This window comes from Diadema antillarum, unplaced genomic scaffold (assembly GCF_040938485.1).
Source record: "Diadema antillarum isolate AM-2024a unplaced genomic scaffold, OU_Dant_1.0 scf00000071, whole genome shotgun sequence".
NCBI lineage: Eukaryota > Metazoa > Echinodermata > Echinoidea > Diadematoida > Diadematidae > Diadema > Diadema antillarum.
In genome coordinates this window covers 8,631,209-8,650,029 of record NW_027270960.1, presented here as the reverse complement: position 1 = coordinate 8,650,029, position 18,821 = coordinate 8,631,209, and the positions used below count along the sequence as shown (strand labels likewise).

General features: G+C 40.1%; 1 protein-coding gene across 1 annotated transcript in view; it reads right to left on the bottom strand.

The window, feature by feature from the left end:
- LOC139716921 (nuclear hormone receptor E75-like) overlaps window positions 1-18,480 on the bottom strand; it is a 30,280-nt gene extending 11,800 nt beyond the window's left edge. Inside the window, exon 1 of the mRNA XM_071628443.1 lies at window positions 17,798-18,480. The gene's annotated coding sequence lies outside the window, so the exon portion shown is untranslated. The remainder of the gene's footprint in view (window positions 1-17,797) is intronic.
- Between the last annotated feature and the right edge of the window lie 341 nt (window positions 18,481-18,821).

Sequence of the window (18,821 nt, the reverse complement as noted above, 5' to 3'; positions counted from 1 at the left end):
TGAGTAGTGTTGAAAAATGTCAGGTTCCTATGCTTCACATACTTCACTTGGATATTCACTCAGTAATTCAACTCATTCCTGACATCACATCCATGATCCAGGAGTGAAAAAGATGATAAAAAAATGATTCTCAAGGGAAGCATCAGAATCAGTATTCACATTTGAGTTACTGTGGTACTAAAATACCACTGTAATTTGTTGGCATCATTCTAACTGGCAAAATGCCACAGTAATAGATACCACGGTTATTCACCTCATATCATTCTCATCGTCACAAATACCATGGTATTTCAGGCTCAAAAGTACATCTCTCCAAGGTAAGCACTGTGTATGGAAATAACAAGTTCTTACCCTACAGGCAGAAGACAGTACATTGTAAGTGTGTCAGGTTATTAAGAATACACACGTACATATGATTGGTGCTACATTGTATTTTGTGACACAATTCACACTGAAATCTAACACGAGTATTTTGAACAAAGTTTCAATTACCACCATAAATATGATGGTATTTTGTGACATATTTTGTGGAGTATTTGCATTCACATAACAAATTACTGCCTGTAATATGATATTTCACTGTAAATGTGAGGGAACCTACTGTTTGTTGTTGTTTTCTAATTCTGACATGGCCTGGTTTGGGCCTTAAAGTTAAATCTAACATGAGTATTCTAAGCAAAGCTTGAATTTCCCTAAATACCATGGTATTTTGCTAGGTATTTTGTGGAGTATTTTCATTCACATAACAAATTACTGCGTGAAATACCAAGATATGTCAGTGTAAATGTGAATGCCTCTACTGTTTTGTTGTTTTGTTGTGTTTTTGTTTTTGTTCAGACATGGCCTGGTTTCAGTCAGGGAGAAGAAGACTAATGCATCACTTTTTCTTTCTCTTGCTTGCATGTCATGTATATGTCATGACTCCCCATGCTTCAGTTTGCATGAAGGAATTCATTTCACGTCTTAATTAGGGAATGAGGAAGAAGCGATTAGTGGGGATCACAAACACGCTTGAGTAGCATCTTGGAGAAATGATGACATTACATACATTACCGTAGTGCAATGTATGTACTGCACATTAAAGTGACAGCAGGGGAATGGCCGAACACAACACAACAACCCTTCAGTCTGTCTTTATAAACCATTCAAAAAGCCTACTGACTTTCACACAAATGTTTTTTCTCATATCATAACTCATATATAATGAGAGATCTGTTGCCTTTCTGTTCCGGCTAAGACTGATGGACGATATTTTCTTTGGGGGAAGATTACCCTAAAGGGCTTTTTACACTTGTGTTTCTTAACCCCTGGACTTTCTCTGACCCAGGACTATCGTTAGTCCCGTACCAATTTTTTCAGCTTTTTACACTCGCCAATTAGTCCCGTACTATCTCTTGTCCGGGGCTAAGGAGAAAACTGACCTTTTTACACTCGTATTTCTTAGCCCCGGACTTTCCAAACCACATGAATATTCATAATTACGCTGTGTACTGTACACGTACACGCACGCACCGGCAGCACTTGATTACCTCGTTTCTGATTGGTCAGTGAGGGTCGGACTTCGTCTCCGTCGCTTAGCCCGGGATTATTTTTTCGTTCTGTTTACACTCACTTGCTTGGCACCGCAATTGCGGTGCTAACCCCTGCTATTTTGCAGGGCCAGATAGTACCGTACTATTGGTGGGGCTAGCCCACTTTGGCAAAAACGAGTGTAAACAGAAAGTGGGCTAAGGATAGTCCCGTACCAACGGTGGGGCTAAGGCCCCCCCTTAGCCCCACCGTTGGTCCGGGGCTAAGCAAAAATTTGCAAGTGTAAAAAGCCCTCTAGATCACTTCATTATCCCTTTCTCCCTCCACCTCCCCCCCCCCCCCCCCCCCCAAATCCTCCTCTTTCCCCTCTGTACATTTGTCTCTTGCTCCTATAGGCAGAGTAAGACAGAAATGAGAGCAAGCGTCGCTGTGGGAAGCAATCATAAAGCAGTGGACCATCCCACTGCCATATTCAGAAGTCGGGGGGGGGGGGGGGGGAGGGACGTTGAAACGACAAGGACGACAACAGATTATTTCCTCTGGGTACAAGTCATGTCCATGGCTGCCAAGTATGATTATGATGCACACACCCCCGTCCCAGATTCAAACAGGGTCGCAGGGGGTCGGGGAAGAGACATCGAGTATATTCTCAAGCACAAGAACGTCAGCATTTGTACTGCCTCTGCTGGCTAAATCAAGAAACAGAGTGGAGAATACCATTCCATGTTACAAGGAAGTTCCACGAGCTAAAAATCAAACAAGACAAACCAGACTGTAAATTTCCTTAGACATTTTTAAAAGGGTGGATCACCATTCTGAAATTGCCGTCAGGAGAAACATCTTTTTCTGACTCAATATTAACAATGAGCCAATGTAATCCTATTTTCCATCTTCTCTATCTATCACAATATCAATTCAGACCACAATATTATTTGTGGCTACTGTAAGCATAGGTCCATAAATACACAAATCATGAATTCTTCTCAGAGAAAAGCAGCAGTCATAGAAATAAATGAATATATATATAAATGTATGTATATGTATATGTAAACATATATACATGTATAAGAAAAACTCTTTTTGTGGAAAATGTTTTTAAATAATGGTCTCAACTACTCTCCTTCACCATATGCCTATGTTGTGAGTTGCTGTATTTTCATACCCATACGCACATATATTCTACATGTATTTCTACTTCTGGTAGTTGTGACTAATGCCAAATATGAAAATTTTATCATAAGAGAGAGATTTTGTAATCCATTGCAACTGTATCCCACATACAAGGACACACACACACACACACACACACACACACACACACACACTCACACACACACACACACACTCAGAGAAGAATATAAATAGGTCAGACACGTCATAACTTTGTGGTTGGCTGATAGATGTCTGTAATTGTATGAGAAGGACGTGGATTGTATGGTATACATAACTGGGGAAACCCAGAGCCACTATACTCATGTACTAAAGCATTTCTCACTTCAACCCCGACCCGCCCTTTTCTTTCTCTCTCCCCCTCTCTCTCCCTCCGTTTCCTGCTCACTCTGAGTCTTTCATGCCTCCCCAGCCTGACCCCAGGGTGGTGGATTCAGATGCGATCAGCACCGAGCTTGAACTTTCAGCTTGCAGTGACCCACTTTCCAATGACACTGGACAAGAACCAAGCAAACCGCCGAACGGGTCTCTCCTCCAGCCGTTTCGACTAAAACCAAATACATGGAAACATAATATATCTGTATGTGTGTGCATGCACGTCATTAATGGGGGGAAAAAACAATAAGGTAATGACAAATGACTGGGTAGAAGAGTCTAGCATTCTCTGAAAAGAGTGTGTAAATGACACATAGATGACGACTCAAACTCAGCAGGCAGGCTTTGTCTGTTGGTCACGCCACTAAGTGAGAGATGGGATTGGGAAGGAAATGTCAGATAATTAAGTGGGTGTTCCTCCTCCTATTAACCACACTGTATTTCATTCTTAACTGATGGAAACTTGTCTTCCTTCATGCGGCCAGGGGCTGTATAATAAGGCTAACTGCCTACTGTATGCCAGGGCATTTAGTCTGGATGAGAATTTTTCAAAGCCTGTGGGCAACTCTTGCCATTATTGCTAAATCCTCTCAAACTAGTAAGAGTCTGGGGGAATGCATGATGAGCACACAGATATAGCAAGCAAGAGAGACAGACTGACAGACAGACAGAAAGATACAGATGGACAGAGAGAGAGAGATAGATCGATAGAAAGAGAGAGATAGATTGAGAGAGAGAGAAAAAAAAAACAACATATGACATGGGAGCAGATATATTTGTGGTAACCAAGAATGACAAGTAAATAATATTTACAGAAAGAATCCTCAATTTGAAGAAAATTGTGGTTAATTAGTTACCTGCATTAATTGGTCTACCTGTAATGAAATTGATTTTAAATGTTTATTTTGTCATATGGCAACATCAAAACTGATCAATAATTGTTTGATATCAACATTCTGTTATCATAGTTTTTCACTGTCTGGAAATTAATGATTTAAAAATAATATCTAAACTTTTATGATGAAAATATAGGTACAGACATTGTGTATTACAAACAATCAATGAAAACTTCCTAGCAAAAAATCTTTCAACAACTGAATGTTGAGCTACCTTATTTACCCCTTTTGTAAATGATTTACAAATTTGTAACCCATATCATCAGAGAATTTTGAGGTGCAGTGGTTGGATATGTACACAGTACAGTATGTCCATGCAGGACAGTCTTCTTTTGGTCTTGCTATTTATTTTTCATGTTATGTCACTCCGATCCTGCACAGTGCCTGATTACTAATAACAACACACCTTTTCATTCAAAAGATAGAAACTTTCTTATAACAAGGGCATGTTGCAAGGACTACACAAAATACTTGGTACATTCACTAAACAAAAGACTTATCTGCCACTTGAAAAAGAACAACAACAATCGAGAATATTCACTGAAGAGGAAGACAAATTTCAAGTAGCTTTGGCCAGGTGTATTCTCCATGTTACCACTTGGAATTAATGCCCATAATCTAATTAGCCACCTCCTAATGGTGCGCTTCCCTTGCACATTGTACCAACAATCTTGTCTAGTCGATATATGTAGATAACCACAAACACTGTTTAAGCACCTTGCCAACCCTGACAGGGGTCACTGACCAACAGGGCATTAATGCCTCAGGCTGCTCTACTTTACCATCCTATACTATAATACTCGAAGTTGTTGTTGTTGTCGCGGCCTTATGTATTTCCTGTTTTATTTCGGCGTTGCTGGTTTCTCTATCTCCTCCCGAGCCGTCGGCTCCGGGCAGTTGCGACCGGTGCCGTCGGCCGCAGGAGAGTATCCTACATCGAATGGCGTGGGTTTCGTCCCCTCTCCGCCTCCGTGTCGACGTCGAGGACGAAAAAGAAAAATTAATTAGCTACATGCATAATGCATTTTTGTGCGTGATGAAAGAGCCGAGCGTTTCAATATTCACGGAACCTGCGCTGGCCTCCTGCTTTCTCGATCTTCCATCTTTTAGCTTGCAGAGACACTGGGGGATACTAAAGATGATGGTGCAGCGAAATCTCTGACATCTTCCGGCGGACGCGCACGCACACACACAATGTACCTCGCAGAACTCTATACACACTCTACACTTTAGTTCTGTGATGTACCTTTGCCTCCGCCTGTTACGTGTACTGAATGTATTGACGATGGTTACACGAATCTGTGTGTGCGTGATATGGACTACAAGGGCATTTACGTACAGTTCGCCATTATTGGCGTCCCCAAATGAAAACAACGAACGTTGGTTATGTAATTGTATTTTGCACAACTGCAGAATACTATATGCAGCTCAGGTACGTCATTTAGTTTGCTCGCCGTTTGCTCTCAAGTCCGGTGTCATTGTACGCAGACTGTTTAGGACGCGGCTAAATATATTTGCCGATCGTACCCTTACATATCAGATTACACGCGCAGCTGTGTCCATTCGTTTACTGCAGAGCTGCTGTAATCATACATATTCATAAGATGAGCGGACGTAGAGGAAAACCTCGCTTTGCCGACCGCCTATTTTTAAAATTGCAAGTGGAAATAGAATGTGTGGTTCTATGGTCTATCAAACCAAGTTTTGGTGACCAAAAAAAGAGGGAGCAAATGAAGACGAATGCAGTGATGTATATATTCTTCTTTCTTCCATAACATGGGAAAAATATTAAAGAAAAAAAATACAAGGTCGTGAGAACCTACTCCCACGGGTGCCTATTAAACCTGATGACTATGATCTCCCCCTCCCCAAATAATAACAATGATAATAATAATAATAATAATAATAATAATAATAAGGATAATGATAATAATGATATAATGATAACAATAAAAGGAGCAATAATTGTAGGCCTAATATTAATTATGATAATGTACAATCTGAAGCAGATGTAGTTCTATATTAATATGATATATCAAGCCAAGTTTTGGTGATTAAAAACAACGAGGGAGCAAAATTATGAAGACGAAAATATCTTATTTTTCTCTCATAACGTGGGGAAAAGAAACATGAAAAAAAAAACCACAAAACAAACCGAGGCCTTGAGACCAGCCGTGGATTCCCGCGGGTGCCCGCGTGGATGCAAGAGCAGGGGGTAATCAAAGTCATTGTGTTAATATCTTCCCGTTTCGATGGGAACAACCTGTGGGCAGAACTTTTGGGGAATCTCATTTGCGTTTTTGGTAATTTTTCCCTGAATGTTTTTGTTTTTTGCCCTGCGGAGGTGGAAATGTGTGTGTGCGTGAGGGGGGGGGAGGGGTGAGGGGCAACAAGACAACTGTTGGACTTCAACGGGTGCAAATAACCCCTCGAAACTCAAGTTCTATAATAAAAGCAAGTAGTGGCGGGAATGATCCCTACCAATGGACCGGATCGCCGGGCATATACTACAAAAATGTATTATAAAATTTCTGGGAAGGGTGGTCATTTAGAAGACAGCACAATTAACGAAAGAATGAGAAGACTTTTCTTTTTATTTCTTCAATAAAAATGTGCAAAATCGTATTATGAGAAAAAAAAATAAAACCCCTCAGACCCGTGGATTTCCACGGGTGCTGCTAGTCTTACATTAATTGTACAGTAGCGAACCTCTTCACAAATGTAATTCTAATGTCGTCATGCACAAGTTGCAGAGCGGTAGTTTTCACTGAATCCAAAGGAGATGGACGATTTATAGCATGCCATAGAAATGCACTTAAAGGATGTTGCAGGAGTGATAAAACTTCCAATATAAACTTCAAATACATCTGCCCTAAAACTGCCGTGTCTTCTGACACATTCCTTCATCAATATCACATTATAATGCTGACGAGCTTTACAGGAGTGTTTCATTCCAAGCAATACCAGCCCTCTTTGTGCCAATAGGAAAGATTGTTATATTATTTCATGAAATAGTATGCCACGGAGCTTCATGATTGATATCAATTGTCCAATTTGATGCACAGTATCAGAACATTCAGGTACAATGCTCAAAAGACTCTATATAGGTTTTAGGGGTGTGCCACAAAAGTTAGCTGCCTAGGGATAATGTGGCATAGGAGTTCATCCAAAGATATATCAGAACACTTTTCACTCTGTGGTTGATGTAGAAGCTTACATTAACAAAACATTCAGGGTAACTAAGATCTTGTCATTATCTATCCCATACTCCTGTAACCCATGTTGCAGGCTAGGAGTAAACACCTGTTACCAGGGAGGTGAGACGTCTCACCTCCCTGCTGTTACCAGCACTGGGGGTGTTTCATAAAGCTGTTCTTAAAGTAACGAACGACTTAAGAACGACTGGAACACGTTCTGATGTGCTATAGTTATCAGAATTTCCCACAAGAACTGATCACCAGCTGTTCTTAAGTTGTTCGTAACTTTAAGAACAGCTTTATGAAACACCCCCCCACCCCCGATATCTTAGCTCCACAGCTGGCCCCACCCAAAAGGAGGCTGTGTAAGTCTGTGCTTTGGGATAAGGAACTTACACTGACTGGTTCATAACACGACAATCCTATACTGATAAATGCAAGGTTTTCCTCAAGTTCATCAGTTCAGAAAACATCAAAAGATAAACATCTCTACCCCCAACAAGAGGATCGATGCTTAGGTGGAACAATGGTCACATGTAGTCAAAATCAGGAATGGCGCAAAGCAATATGGCTGCTGATAAAGGTTGATGGCACTGTTGAAGACTGAAACAATGATTTACTACTTGCAATATGATAATAAACATCAACAAAATAAAGATAATCCACTTTTATGTTAAGTTTGTTTTGGTGGCATAAAAAACTTATCTGCAAAAAAGGAGACTGCAAACCACGGCTACGTGTTTACAGACTTATTAATGTCCTTACATAGCAGGACTCCTAAAGGAAAGAGAGGGAGAGAAGGGAGGTGTGAGAGAGGAGAGAGACAGGGAACAATAGTATCACCCTGGCCAAGTGCACACGACCCTTCTGCTGAAGTATGTCAAACTGTGAACCCTCCCAAACTGGGGGGAGGCTTCTATGTTGTGTTAGCCTTTTGTCAAGGCACTCTTACTGTAACGGGCAAGCGCGGCAGCACGAAGGCCTTTTGAGATCTGCTTCGCACATTTTTATTCATGACACATGAACCCTACTGAATATTCATTTTAATGGGTTCCGGTCAACCAATGGAATGGCGCGCTCCCCACATCCTCGGTCTTGGTGTTGTCATACCTGTTCGCATGCATCACTGACCACCCATGGGGGTCTGTGGCAAGCATTTTGCCGTATGTAAATCGGGCTCGGGCAGACAGACACCTGATTGGTCGACTTTTGCTCCCGAAATCGGGGAGCAAAAGTCGGTAATTCCAAGGGATAACAACGGATGCCAAGCAGATCTCAAAAGGCCCTCGCACTACCCCACTCAGCTGGGCTCTCTTCACCATACAGCGAGAGGGCCTTGACAAAAGGCTAATGTTGTGTATGCTGGTACATCACGAAGACTGATGAAAAACCAGGGCCAGCAAATACACTGGAACTACAAGAGGTTCAGTCATGTGACCTACGGATAAACCAGACCCACTTTCATGGGAAACCTTATCCCCATCTTTGGATTACGATTTCCACCTCTGGTGTTTGTATTTTGCTGTTAGGACAGACAAACACAAAATATCAACAGAGAGCTATAAACACAGGCTTATAATAGGCAAATGCCTTGTCCAAGTTGTGCCCATGATACTAAAGCACATCCAGTGGTATCATAGATGTAAATGCATTCCCAGGAGTTACCTTCCACCCCAGGAATGTACTTACCTCAATCAGATCTACATCTACACATGTCTCATCCATATCTTGCAATAAAACACCAGCTGATACTGCAATGTTGTATGGCAAATGTAGAAAGCCGCAATGCACCATGACTTGGATCTTGGTTAACATGACTGCATCTTGAATATCTGGAATTTTTGTATCTTCTGAAGAAAGGTTGAACTTTCATGTTTCTTCACTAACAGGGCAAGCCCTTATTTACAAAACCTCTTTGTGCTCAGGTACTTGTCCTAAACTTTCTCTTTATGATAAATGTAAACATATTATCATTACTACACCCATAAATATATTGCCTACAGATCGGCTGCTTTATACCACCACACTATATCTGTCTGTGTGTGTCTGTATATGACAAGACAGCGCACAAGTACACGTAGCCTCACATACGCTTATAGATCAGATATTGGACGCGTACAACGGAATGTCGTCGCACGAGTCTCATACTCGCGCCCTCCTCCAAAAACAGCCCCCTATACCGACATTGGACACTGCTGACCTATATACCGGCAAACCACCAATAATGCCAATGACACCGACCTACATTCACCCGCATCTGAAACGGACGATTGTGCCAGTTTTCCTGGCGTGCTCGCTATCTGGGACAATTACCTGACGTCGGTCGGCCGTGGTGCAGCTAGGATGAGCTGAAGGAAAGAAATAGATGGGGGGAGAGAGGGGGAAGGGAGGAGACAGAAAGAAGAGAGAGAAATAGAAATACTGAGAATGAAAAATAGGACAGACTTTAGCACAAGACCAGAAAGATGTGAAAGGTAACAAGATTTTACTTGTAGATAACATATCAAACAGTTACATGAAGCCAGAAAATGAGGAATTGTAAAGATGAGAGGAGCATAGAGGGTATACTGCACAAATTTAAGAATTGGTAGGACCACACCTGAATGTCTGGCCCATATACTTCTCTCACTATGTTATCTGTTCTTCCAAGAGAAAGAACAAATTGATATTTTGTACCTCAAGTAGCATATCACCTTCATATCAGATTACGATATACGTGCTAATAGGCTCGTATCTATATGTATATACCACTCATTCATTCGACTTACATGTGCACACATTCATGAACATTACTGTTTGCAGAGTGTGCCACACTGACTTATATCATGCCATGTGGCTCTCTGGCTACAACAGATTTGTGTATGACACACACAGAGTCTTATGATTGTATGACACAAGCAGAATGTACTGTGTATACACATACAGTGTACTGTAATTGTCAAAACAGAGCAGAGAAAGCATGTCAGGTCTGCCAGTCTATTTATTTATCATGTATCATCATAAATGTATACATCTGTATGTTCACATTCAAGTGAATGCGTCTGTATAGGCGGAGAGGGAGGAGGAGAGAGAAAGGGGGGGGGGGGGAAAGAAGTGGGGGGGGGGGACCAATTCATCTTGGGCACACTTGTCTGTGAGATACAAAGATCTAGCTAAATATGACCATTATTGGAATCCTAGCAGATTGGAGAATTTTCCTTTTGTCTATACGGTCAGTCATTATGCCCGCCAATATCCCTACATACATACAAGTTTGTACACACAGCCGAGAGTGGGTAGCAATTAACAAAATGTACGACCCACCAAATTTCCGTGCGCGTAGGAGGACACGCAGACTGTTTTGACTGCTTGCATTCAAAATGTCGCTCATGGTTCACGCCTGTGATGCGTGTTCGGCGGCCGTGAAAATATAAAATCGACCCACCTTCAACGCAAACAACGAATGTCACATTCATAATTTACTTATGCCATGACTAAGCTCCCGTTTGAAGGGGTACACTTTCTTTGTGAAAACAGCAACACAAACCCCATCTGTGCTAAAAATAAAACGGGATGACATTCGGGAATATCAAACGGCATTTCCTTGGCCAGTGAAATACATAACCGTCCTTCGGAAAGCCACTAGACTATGTTCATGTTGTCATTACAGTAAACACAAGAAAGAGGCCCGTTGGCTCATGTGAATGTGGGTTAATTCCGCGCCCTCTCTCCCATGGAAGCCAGCGAGCAGCGAACACACACTCTGCAGCGGATCTTCTCAACCCAGTGAACTGGCCTAGTTTCCCCATATGGCACAAAGGTCCCAGGCAGTTTTAGAATGCGGTTTCCTGTTGCTTCACAGTCGGTCCGTGCACGTGAGCTCTGTTTGCGCTATGTACACCAACAAATCAACTGCGGGGGGACAAAGTACATAAATGTTGTTTGCAAAAGGCCCACTTCTAGTCTTCAATTCTTTTCATTTTTTTTTTTTGCTTTATTTCATAGAAAGAGAAGACACACGTACTAAAGATCTCTTCGCTCCATGATGATAGTGCATTTATAGTCACGTGCAAAATGAAATATCAACGTTTGGTGACTTGCCCTTGGCAATTACATCGTGACATTTAAAATCAAATGCTACAGTCCCTTTCTCTTCAAATTGTTAGTCTACTCTGAATACATACACATCTAGGCCTACATATAATCACACCATCCATACATGTATTGTTATCAGAATTCACCCTTATCTACTTCCAAACTTATTTCTGTATGTCAGAACACGTGAAATGGGCATGGTGAAAGATGGTAAAAAGGACAATTATGCATGTAAAAGAGCAAGAAATCTAAATGCCTATATTGAAGGCCATGACTTCGAACATGGAAATACCATTTCCTTTGTATTTACTGATTCCGCTCAACTATCTTTTCTGATCTGTTTCTGTGGACTTCCTACGCTCATGTCATTACAGACGTGCAACATTTTTTTTCCCCTATGTTTTACAATTCCCTTTGAGCCATAATCTGGCCACTTGGGTAAAATAGTGTTATGAATCATTCATTGTTAATGGATGTCAGTGACAAAGAGTGTACCACTTTTTTTTCCCTCTCTCTCTCTCTCTCTCTCCCTTTGAACAAAAGCACACACACACACACACACACAAACACACTTGCTTACTGTGTTCATCAATCTCCCTGGGCTGTGGTATAAATGACAAGTGTAATGCTCTGCCATGTGACTCATATTCCACCCTATCATATTTTCTACAGTCAAAATCTTGTTACTTCATGCTTCTTTATGGTACAAAGTTTAATATCATTCTTCATCTTTGATTGGCACACAAAAGGCAGTCACATAATAAACCTTTGCATCAAAATGTATTGTTTGTTTTCATCATTGCTACATACATGTACTTGTACACTATGCATTAACTGTTTTCATCTTGCTATATAATACTTGTGCATGTGTAATTGAGTCCTGATACAGGGATAATGTAACATGTTTATGAAATGTGAATAGCAATGAGCCAACATTCATGTTGCCTGTAGGCCCTATGGCGAACATTTTTTGATGGGTACGTCAATGGAGCATTTTCCTTGCGTGTGTTGCCATGGCAACCCCTCCAATAATCTGTTTTGTTTCTTTGCTTCTTCTTAGTTTGTTTTTTGTTTTGTTTGATTTTTGTTTCTTTGTTTTGTTTTTGTTTTTTGTTTGTTTTTTTTGTTTTTTTTGGGGGGGGCAGGCTTGTGTGGTGGTATTATTAATATGAAGACATCAATACACCATTCTTTTTTCTGTCTTCATAGCTGTTTTTCCTCCATGGCGCATCTCCACTTCCCATCATGCCTTTGTCCCCGCCTTTTTCCTCCACCAAACTCCTGATGCTTCGCTTTTGCTGACGAATTAGGCGCTAACCTCCCTGTGAACTCATGGGGAGTGATCTCTACAGCACAATGCTGTCTGCATGCTGCTGGCAGACTCTAAAGATCACAAACGATCAGCACCAAGCATTGATATATAGCAAGAGAAGTGTGTATTGGCTGCATGCAAGGTTTTGGTCCCTGCAATGTATTCAGGACTGGCTACGTGCCAAATCAGAGGCCCAACTCTGCCCGACTCCATGGCATTGTCGCCATGCACAATCATCTACGCCTATTCACAAAACTGTCAAAGCAGGAAATGGTGCTATATTTACATGTCAAGAATGTACTTCCCTTCTGTCTGGCTATCACATGTTTAAAGGATACACCACTGGAGAGCCAAACTACACATATAATTGACAAATTTACATATCGGCAGAACTGGGCAGATCTAACTTAGATGATTGAAGACCAGGTAGGAGGTTTATACATAAAGTCACTACCTTCTGTAAATGGTAAACAAACAAATATTAGTGGGAGAGATAGGTAGGGCGGGTCACATTTTTGGATGAAGAAAAATCAGAGTGTAAAATTTCATACATTGTATCCATCACAACACACTGAAAATGAGTTACAGACCCTGTTTCATCACATGGTTTTGTGTTTGAACTCCATGGACACAGATATACATACATGTAGGCCAACTATGAACAATGAAACATCATGCCAGAAAACTGATTTATTTTTTTTAAACCTATGAGAAAAAGCAAACAAATAAAGTTTTACTATTAATACACAGTCAAAAATATCAAAGTTTAGTCTTTATTATAACAGTATTTAACAGGCTCTTACCAAAGAGAAAATACTGTGAAGTGACCACAAAACCGTAGTAATGTCTGAGCATGGAGGCGAGAGTCTCATCTCCCTGGTCTGAGACAGTGTGCTAGATAACTGACAGCATCTAAACTCTATTTTCTCTCTTCTTACAGTGTATCTGTTCAATTCTGACTATCTATTGCACTACCTTCAATGCCTGTCCCATTTCCCAATTTGGCAATATTCAAGAATAGACCCTCTTTATACAGCTGTATCTATCTCATAAATGTAAATACTTTTTGTTTTTGTAGACATAGACATCATTCTACAATTGTATGACATATATACAGTGTACATAATATACTACAGTTACCAGTAGATTCATTACATAATTTTTAATTGCCTGTTTATTTCTTTGCACCAGAATATCTTATTCATAACAACTATCTTAAAGGGTAACACATTACTGAACTGCAAAAAAATATTGAGAAACATACTTTGTAACTGCCTGAATTGCACTAAGGGTTCAGACTCGACTAGCATTCATGCTGTATTCTGGTTTCTATTATCCTTCCTTCTTCTTTTATACTGTAATCTATGTAAATGAATAATATATTTGTAAACATGTAATAATATTATGATAATGATATTATGATAATGGCTACTTTTTATACAAGGCATTTCAGATTTGTTCAGAATTGCAGTGCACTTTACAGACTATTATGGACAATGATAATTATGCCATTGGACAATTTATTAATCAATTCATTCATTCATTCATTCATTCATTCATTCATTCATTCATTCATTCATTTATTCATTCATCCATCCATTCATTCATTCATTCATTCATTCATTCATTCATTCATTCATTCATTCATTCATTCATCCATTCATTCATTCATTCATTCATTCATTCATTCATTCATTCTCCTTCATGTGTACTGTACAAGTATGCGATTTATACATTGTACATGAATCTCAATGGAAGCTATAGTTCACAAACATATAAAATTTATAATCTAGTGAGACATGGGTGAACATGAAACTTTATGAGAGATGTACAAAAGAATCATCTCAATCAATATGTACTTGTAGGCCTACTTTCAGCTGACTGCCACAATACAGAAAAACCACGATGTGGCACATACAAACAAAGACTTCTACGAATGATGGCTTATTCATTCTCTATGTAAAAAATGATGAACAGCTAAAGGAATTATTTCATTAAGGCATTCAACTGTTAGGTTTCTTGTACATTGAATAAAGAAAATGACTGATGTTGTAGAAATCTTAGCATATGGATTAAATGTAATGGAACACTGATGTACTTTTCATTCAGCGTGGCATCAAAGAACTCACAAATCTATAACTCCAGATAAGGAGGGTTCAACATTTGTTTATCTAGAGTTTTACAACAATGATTTGTAATATTGATCTTGAATGTATCAGACACAATATACAATTGCATCTCACCATTTCATTTGAAGAGCACAGTAACAATAATTATACCACCCTTCTTAGTTCAAACTACTTTGCATTTTGATAAGAAGATTACTAAGATAAATTTGGCAGTACAAATATTTGCCTGCCCAAAAGTAGGTAAAGGGTGCACTCTCCCAGTCAGACATTCCAATGCCGATTTGATCTTGGCCAAAATGTAGGGAGAAGTTCAGCCATGTGCTTTGTAAGTGGGTTAGGGATGAGCTAGGTTACAACAGGAAACATGAGGTCAAATTAAGGGGGCTGTCTGATGTGCCCAGTTCATGACTGTGCTCTTTGCTAGCCAGAATGAGTTCCCATTTTATGAGAAAAGGGTTGGTTGCCAATTCAGCACATGAGTCGTATCAATTTAGTAACTTCCTTCAGTGTCTCTGAATAAGTAATAATAATAGATTACAAAAACCGACAAAACTGGAAAAAAAAGTCTTACGATTCAACTTGACATCTTCTGCAATATTCCCACCAATTCTTATGTTATATATGGATGATAGGCCTACAGTAGGCTTATATGCAGAGACTCCAACCCCAAGCACCTTCTGATCTGGAGATTCTCCCGCCTGAGACCCCTAGTAAACGGGAGACTCCAAATTGATGTGTGCGAAGCGCGAAGTTCCTAGGGTTCTAGATGCTCTCTGGTGCTACCTAAGGCTTATTTTTTTCAGCATACAATAGCAATAAGTAAGAAATCCTTTCCAACGGGAGACACAGAGCCAGGGCGGGAGAAATTAAATCTCAAGCGGGAGAACGGGAGATTCTGCAAAAATGAGTTTTCGGCGGGAGATCTCCCGTCGAAAACGGGAGAGTTGGAGTCTCTGTATATGTACTACCTAAACCAGCAATTTTTGTCTTACGACCTTAATGTAATACTTGCTTTGGTCATGTCATCATTACTTCTCACTGATCTCAGAATTAAATATTCCAATTTATTTCATGCAGATCTGAAACATGTTACAAGAAATGGTAGCTTTTTTCGTTTTTTTATTATCAGCCTCTGTGTCCATACTCTATGCAATAGTTTTCTCTTTCGTGTGTGAAAAGGGGAGAGATAAACTAAAAGTCATGTTTTTACATGGTAACTCCAGCATAATTTTGCTGCTGCACTTTATGCTCTGTCATGTTTTGATTATTACACTGCAAGAAAGCAAACCCAAAACAGATCTGGTGAATGAGACGACTTTACACACTGTATTAAAGGTCTCCACCCTGTTGTATCGAAGCACAACCATCAGTTTGTTTCTGATCCAGCCAGCTCAGCTCAGAACTCAGGTCACTGTTGATTCTATTCTCTCTCCCTCACGCGTTTGACCCTAATCCTTAGCCCCACATGACAGTTACGTAACCACCCGTAACGGCTTGCTTAAAGGCACTCCATCACATTAAACACTTAGTTGACTTCACACCTCATGATGGCAAAACTATCGACAGACAACCAAAATTGACTTAAAATTGTCAATTTTCACATCTTCTAATTCTAGAATTCACATTTGTAATTGCCTGCTGCAAAAATTTTAAACATGACGAAATTAATGTGCGTTTGCGATTAATTCGGAAAGGTCGCAGGAAGATATACACCGTGACGGACACCCGTGCTGGTGAGACCGCTCGCATGTGCAGGCAAAATTCTCACGTGTACAATACACGCGACTCCTGCTCTAGTTTGCTAGTACGGGTCGTCCGTTCACATACACAATGGGTTTCAACCCTTGACGGACGGGGGACTTTGAATACGTCAACCAAAGAATGCCTGATGGGTAAATGAAGCTCTGAGCGCAAGCTGATCCCCAATTAGACAACAATTCATAAATTTATGAGAAACACGATTTGGACGCCGGGGTGTAGTTGAATATAAATCGCTGGAATGATAATTCTTGCCCACAAATCTTCACAATATTGTATTTTCGACCTAAAACGTAAGGAAGGAAATAATCCCACTAGCCTCAGACTAGTCAGAGATATTGCATTATTTACCCAGGTATGTGGAATGGTTTCCACTTCCCTGATATGCCGAGCTGGTAAATTGTCAAAAACCTCATTATTTCAACCTCGATCTTGGGGTTTCAATATGATTATGACCATGTTTATTCTCAGAGGGGGTGAAGGATAACACTATAAACACCAGGTGTGAACATTATACCAATAAATATATTGCCGTCTAGAAAATATACTGAGGATGACTTTGACGAAAACTTTTATGAGCAGTCGAATATATGGGAACACCAGCCGACAACACTGTAATACTAAAACTCCAATTTTCGAAGGACACTTTTCCAGCTCAAATTGTGTTAAATGAAAGATGGATTGCGTGATGCAGACAATCACATTGTTCTTTCGAAATTAATTGTAAACTGAGAAGAAATATAATAATACACAGAGAGAGAGAGAGATAGAGAAATGATCGATGCTTTACTATCAAGCGCAAGCCATGTTGATAAAACTTGAGCCACTCTATATGAATATCAACAACTCACTTATTTTCAGATCCATACAGAACGAGACAAACTTCACTACTCAAAGAAATATTAATACTGTGATGTATTGTAAGCTAGAATGTTCACAAGGTGCATTCATCGTCATACACACACACACAAACAAACAAGGCACACACACACACATACACAAACAAACAAACAAACAAACATGATAAAGATTAGTTCGGATGTTTCCAGTATTATGATAACAGTTTATATAGACCATTTGTCTTTCACTTGCGTCATCAACGTGATGAGGTTTAATAAGTGCAAAGTGGCGTCTGGAATCTTGAAAATGAAAACAGAAATAGTATAAGTAACGATGTTCAAGATGATAACATCAAACATGATAATGTAAACCCAAGAACTTACCACGACGGAAGATAAAGAAGAGTGTATCGATTTTATTCGGCATTTCTCATAATCTCATCTAGACCTATTATTAGAACCAAAATAGAAAATTCGATGGCACTTTTAATTCTATGTATCACGGGTGTTTCCTTACCTTTGCCTTTCTTAGTTTGGCAGTCTGTGATTTATGCCGATGGGTCACTCTTGTCAACAAATCGCAGATGCTGCAACCACGAATTGTGATAAATGATGGACTCGGGAGGGTGAATGTCCTTTTGTCTTGAATCCACACAAATCAGGATGAGAATCTCAGAGTTTTAGGAGTCCAATCAATGTTCTTATTCGATTCCAAAGCCTTCTTGTCTCTCAACTGTCGATCACGGAAACATGTCGCAAAGTAACGTGAAAGTGAAACTTCTTGCCTCCAAAACAGATCAAAGTTGACTCTCACAAGAAACGATATTTTTTTAGTTCACTGCAACAGGTTCGATTTACGTGGATGCAAAAAATATGAAGCTCTTGCTGTGACAAATCTCAAAATAGTGAAAGCCGGCCGACATAAATCGCGACAGGGGGCACGCACTGGACGTTCACCTGCGGCCGTCCGATCTCAGCAGTAAGAGCGAATCACACTGATTCTCTAGTAACAAGTTTCAGCAAACATAGGTATGAAAACAGAAACGGTGGAGTACTAGTATTGTTTCCCTCTCTTGGTAAACTGCTGTCAAAGGAGGGAGCTCTGCTGTTCGACACAGGCAAGCTGGAAATTAATGTCGTTAAAGGTGAGTGCTAGCAGCCGACTGTGCTAACTGGGAGAGGAGGAAAAAGCGATATCGCCGTCTGCCCGTAAACGTGAGTTCACGGCAGAATTAGGTCGCTTAGGTAAGTCGCGGGACAGAGTTTCGCTAAACGCAGACGATCCCTTTCAGTGTAATTCATCGAACCTTGATCAACACATTCGTCAGATACACGTGCCGTGGACGACTACATTGATAAGAGGGGGGCTGACGATATTAGAGAGAGCGTATGAAATGTGTAAGCAATAAATACAACATTTTGTCATGACCTGGTGCAATTATTATGATAAGCATACTCCATTGATAAATTTGATATGATGATTAGGGTGTAAATGTGACTTTAAATTTGCCAAGATGTCTTAAGAAAAGAAAACATGAGCT